Raw genomic sequence first — 6668 nt, forward strand, 5'->3', positions numbered from 1 at the left:
TATTCATGCCTTAATTTTCACCAACTTAACAATAGTAGTTTTTTTTTGAACAGCGTTTCAAATATTCAAGCGTCAGCAGTTTTGTTTCTAAATCGTCTAGGGAATTTACTGTTTTACTAATTGAAAATTAAAACGCAAAAACATCGATTGAATTTTACCCCGAGTTGACTTTGTTACTGACATTTGTTTCTGGTTTGAATTAACTTTTCAATCTGTTTAATGGAATTTGTCTTGGTTTGGAAAATGGTAAACTGCTTAAGTTGATTGGTTGGAAAAAAATTGCCTGAACAGATGTTTGATTTGTTAAAAAGATTAAAGAATTGATAAATGAAGTGTAGAAAATATATTGTACTTTGTTACAGTACAACAATGGTTTTTTATTTAGTTATCGAATTAAAAAAAAACAAACCTAAATTTGGATGATAGTTTATCTAATAACAGTTTATGTAAACTTAAATATATATTTTGCATTTTTTATTAACTAGTAGATGTAAATTCAAAAATCTGGTGCGTTTAGCTTTAATTAGTCAATAAAAATAAAGTTACAAACTATACTAAACTGCCATAGAAAAAGGTCTAATAAAATCCTTAAGTAGATGTGATATTTAAGTGAGTTGTAGCATTTGTTATATTTGTAACACCCTATTTAAAAGTTACACTTAAACGAATATTTTAGAGTACATCCATATTTATATACATAATTTACTTTTCAAATTCTGTAAATACAAGTAAAAATCTTGTGAAAAATGGCACGAAAAGTTTTTTCGACCTGTAATTAGTTGTAAAAACTTTTATCGATGTTTGCTTCAACGAGTGGTTAAAATTAGTACGTTATGTACATAAGAAAATAAACACTATGGAGAAAAATTACCGGTAAAAGGAATGAAAGTTATGAATGATTTATACGCTACGTAAATTTTTTAATGATTTTCTCTTTTCTAATGTTAGTTACCATAGTAACTAACTCAAGTTTATATTAAACAAGATCAAAAGGTTAGGTTGATTCCGCCCGGCTTTAATACTTTATTGTTTTTATTTTTAAAACAAAATAGCTTCTTTTTTGACGAATATGTAGTTTACTTACTAGAAAACTAGCTAATATGAATTTCTTAAATGTTGTCAAAAGGTCAAAAAAAACTTATTTGTTTGAATATAAACTTATTTTTGTATCATTAAGCTTAAGTTATTTGTAAACAAAAAAGTCGCACACAGTAAATAAAAACTCAAAAGATAAGATTTTAACACTTATGTTGAAATATGACTAGTGTATGTGTCTTATAGTATGGTTTTAAGAAAATACTCAAGTAGTTATAAACCATCTGGGATGAGAACCTTTTAAAGCTCAATACTGCGGTTCTACTCTAATGTACAAAAAAAACAAAAAAGAATTATAGCCTTTCTTATTTACTAATGTGTCTTAGAAATATTTTTCATATTAAACTCAAGTTATTAGCTTATTATTATTTTTATTACCTTAAAAAACAAAAAAATAATAACTTTACCTCTCTCTTTAAAACTTTTGATCTGAAAAAATCAACGTCTACTGCATTGTGCTCATTATGAAGTTGCATGGAAACTTTTAAATATTCATCCAACTTGTAACTGTTTAAAATGAATTTGATTAAATATTAGCTAACGAAGTTGAACAAACTAGCAAAAATCAATTAAGGCCGTTGACGATAGTAAAAATGTAAGAGACCTAGTAAATAATTGTTATATGCTTAAAAAAAAACGAGTTACTATAAGTTTTTAAGTTGTGTATAAATTTTTATATTAGTTGTGGTAACAAATATTATTTCAATTAAATGTAGTTTAAACTTGTTTCGAAGGTGATATAGCTGATGTATGTTTATTAAAACATTTTAAAATTATCAGATGTGTTATTGCAAACAATTTTTTAACTATTTACCAATTAAGAGTTGTAAAATTCAATAACACGAAATATTTTGTTCAGCTACTTTTTGAGATAAATATTATTTTTTCTCAAACAGTAAGTAAACGAGTATAAAAATTCAATTAACTGTTTTCTTGAGGTTGAAACAAAATATTTTTTTTATTGTTGTTACAACTTTTAGCTATGTAAAAAAAAGTACATCAATATATGGTCTTTTGTCTCAAAATATAAAAATTCTTAATAATATTAGAATTAAATTTATAGCATAGTTTTATCTTTAGCTTATAACAAACTTTATTTGGTTATACGAAACCAAAACATATTAAAAATAATATTCATACATGATAATACTTTTCTTTTCAAATAACTTACGAGAAATGAGTTGTGTTGGTCTGTTTATAAAGAGCCATTTTGAAATCGTCCTCGGCCCCACAAGCTTTATTGAAAAAATTTGTGTACTTTGGTTTCACCGCATGGCCAGCCTTGTCTTTTTTATTTCTATCATCATGTTTTTCAGCCAACTTCTTTGAGGTCTGAGTCATTTTTTGTTTTTATTTTACATTGGTACAAAATTAAAACGATTTGTTAAGTAGATAGAAGTATAAAAAAAATGATACCTACACAATTTAAACTTTAATGCATGATTAATTCGAAAAAGTTTGTTGTTTTAATTAATTTCATTATATAAAATAAATTGTTTTAACGTTTTGAAAGATTTATTTTTTGTAGTTAAATATTATTTTCTTATAAAATCTAATATGTAAACTTATTTTCTTTGAAAATAACTGATCGTATAAATAAATAGTTTCAAAACAAAGTAAAAGACTTATGTATTGTAAAATTAAACCGAATAATGCTAATCAAGTCTCACAGTGTTAGCAAGAACATCGACGTCAATGGATTTTGAACTTTTAACGCAATCAGCATTGGATGAAGTTGTGTTTTCCGTTGTGAATTCGATGACGTTCGTTGACTTTACTATTTTCATATCAGCGTTAGTCGTTGCTTTTGTAAAAAGATTAAATTAAGCGTCAATTTTTCTAACCAAATTCACTTAACTATTTATAATAAGTGGCTTTGGTTTATGAATCTATACTTTCTGTGCATTAAAGAATTAATTCATATCACATTAAATTGAAATGCTTCAAAGCAAGTAGAATAAATCATCGTTGGTTTTTTAAACAAAATGAATAATTAATAAGTTTGAAGACAATAAACAACAAAAGCTTTTTAGCTTTAGAATTTAAAACTACTTTTTACATTTCTTTGACAGTTTGACAGCTGAAATGTTATAAATATGAATATAAATCGTTTATAAAATCAACAAATTGAAATTGCACATAAATAGAAAATAAAAATTAATAAAAATATTATTGAATGATTCATTAAAAACTTTAAAACTACAATTTTATTAAAATAGGAATTTAGTAAATATTGATTACAATCTTAGCTCAATGCAGCATATAGCTACTTATTGAAAACCTCCAAGCCATAAGGTTTTTGCATAAAACTGCTTTACTAATTACTTGATTAACGTTAAAATTTACCCGCTTTGATTTTAATGCTAAAGAAACAAAACTTTTATTAACAATTGAATCATAGTTAACTAGCTCTTTATTTTGTGTTTAGGCCTCTGCAAAATAATTAAAAATATATAAATCTCATAAAACAAAATGTTTTAAATACGTAAGTCTAAGAAGCAAAAAAAGACTTTGCATATTTTAAATACTTTTAGTTTGTTTAAACATAAATTGCAAAAACAGACTACAAAGATTTATACCACAGCAATGTTCTTATAGTGTTTATAACAATTTAATTACTAAAACGTATAAAATTAGTAACTAACGTTTTACCAATTAAATACTAGCATAGTAAGTGCCTGTAAAATCTTCAACATAACAAGATATTGCTCCATTTTTCAAATTTTCTTCTTCAACTGTCACAGTAGATTTTGAAATCGTGTAGTTTTCAGTGACTCCAATCGAGAACGAAACACCTTTTTGAATTTACTATTTCAGGGGTCGGCTTAGTTTTAAGAATTGAAAGCGGTGAAAAAATTGTTGTAATAAAATTGTATTGTAAAAATTATTAAGCTTCATGGTGCAAAATAACAAAATATTTAACTTTTTTTTGATAATTGAAATCAAACTAAAAACTAACTTTTCATACAATTATTACTTTTAAACAATTAATGATAACTTTAAGCATTTTAAAAAACCAACCGAACACGGATATTTTCAGATAAGTGGTATCGGCCATCCGGGGCCTCCTGTCAACCAGGCAGTTGAAGGTCACGCTGCTGTTGGCAACCAGGGTCTGGTTCACGATCCCCCACCCCTCTAAGCTCTCCCCCCTCTTGAATATGACGTACACTCGGGGGCGGTAGCAAACACTGTTCTCGTACACGTCTGAGTGGTTGAGAGACGGGAATTCGGGGTGGAGATTCTCGCTTTTGCTCTTGCACCCCAGTTTCGTCCACCTGGCGACGAACTCCTCGTCGCTCGTTGCTAGGTAACGGGCAAACGCAATGACGTCACAATCACAACGAAGGTTGTCGTTTGGGTGCAGCCCAAGATCGGTGAGGTGACTCAGCCGCGTCATGACGACGTCGTCGTTGCCGGGCAACGTCAGGAGGCGGTTGTTGTTGAGGCTGAGGTGGGTGAGATTGGGGAGGTCTTCGAGGCAGCTCCAAGGAAAATGTTCGATTAAGTTGTCGGTGAGGTACAACCTAAACAATAAATTTGTACACTTGGATAAAATTTTAACCAACTGAAACTGAGTCGGTATTGATAAAATATCAAATAATGTATGTTTTAAAATTAAGTTTATTAAAACTTAGATTTAGAAAAATTACTAACCCAGAGAACATAAATAAGATTCAGCTAGTTATTTTAAATGAATTTGATATCATTAATTTTCAAATATTATATCTATTTTTCAATGTTTTTAAATTCAAGCCTTCTAACCAACTTTCTTAATAAGCCAAGATTTTTAAATGCACTTTCGTTTATGCTGACTATTTGATTGTCTTCTAGTTTCAAAATAAGAACATTTGGCAGATCTTTAAACATCTGTAATTTTTATTTTACTGTTACATTTAATTTGTATCTAATTTATTTAAATTTTGTTTTTTTACTAAAATTCATGTAGAAAATAACATTCCATTCTATTAAGGATAATCAAGTTAACAAGTAAAAAAAAATATCCTGGACAAGACCTTAAAAAGTATCCGTGGTGTTCGACTCGATTAGCGAAAGGTTTTTTCGAACACTAGGTCCAAGGACCAAAAATTTTGAGCAGTTTCTTTTTTGTCCTTAAATAAACAACATATGAATAGCCAAAAAAACCCTATTTCTAGTTTAAAAAGTATTGACTTATTATTTTTTAAATTTTCGTAAAGCTATTATTTTTACGATTTTGTACACATACTTCTTGTTAACATTATATTTGGCAAAACTAAACTTATACTTTTTATTTATTTTTTCATCAAGTTTTATACTTTTAAGAAACTTTAATCATATACTATTTGTGGGCATAAACTAATTCTGATTAAATATAAAACGTTTTGAAATTGAGATTTTATTTCATGTTTAGGCATAAAGTTTATTCGAACAAATTTTTGATCTAACAGAAAATCTTTAAAAAATAAGCTTGTTAGAGTAAATAAAACTTGATCAAGTAAAAAAATACTTACATTTGCGGTTAAATTTCTCATATTTTCTTGTCTCAGTCTGAACATTGTCACATTTGACGGAACATCTTTAAAATAGTTTGTGCTTTTGTAACTAGAGCAACTGACATAAAATCCTTTTTTTGTATCCGTTTCTGAATAGTTCTTACAACTGTTAAAAAAAAAAAAATAATCGATATATCTTTCTACTTGGCGGGAAACTTGTATAAATATTTAATACGATTTCAAAACTGTCTTAAAATATCCAAATGTGCTTAAAATAAAAAAACTATTAAAAACAAATAGTTAAACTAAACAGAAAGTTACCTGCAGTTTGTTAAGCAAGATTCACAAAACTTTACATACAAGTTTGTTAAAATGAACAGCACATGATAATCAAATAACTTCATGTTTAAGAGAATGGCTTAAGCTGTAATAAGCAGTTTTTACTTTAGATAATTTTGAAAACTATACCTTTAATAATTAAGATTTTTATATGCAATCCGCTATAACATATTTAAAACAAAATTTTAATTTTGAAGTTTTTTTCAAACTGAATAGAACTATAAAAAATAACTACTTTACTGAGAATGTACTTGATTTACCTCAAAAAAAAAAAAACACTTCATAGCTTTGAACAAACAGTTTTAGCTAACATAAATGCTTCTAATGATTGCAAGACAGATCAACTTGTGATTTTGTAAACACATCAAAGTACTTGAGAGTTTAAACTATTGATTTTACAAGAAGTAACGTAGCGGCTTATTTAAATCCCTTTTTTTAAGTTATACGCTTTAAATGATGTTTTCTTAGCAAGCTTATTTCTAAAATGTTCTAAATCTTCACTGACTTAAATTTTACTTTTAAAAAACTAATCACCGAAATAAATATGCTCTAAATATTAGTAGTTTAATTGAAGTAATAGACAAATTTATAAACTATATTCTCTGCAACGATAATTTTTTGTTCTACTTATATTTATTGATTTATTTTTGTTTACAAACCAAGCTTTTGATTTGAAAAAACTATTCTTAAAACAAAAGTCTTTGTATAAATAAGTAATATTATAGCTAAAAACTAAAACAGTTAAATTTTTCTTAAATT

Source organism: Thalia democratica, chromosome 4 (assembly GCF_965202585.1).
Source record: "Thalia democratica chromosome 4, ktThaDemo2.hap1.1, whole genome shotgun sequence".
Taxonomy (NCBI): domain Eukaryota; kingdom Metazoa; phylum Chordata; class Thaliacea; order Salpida; family Salpidae; genus Thalia; species Thalia democratica.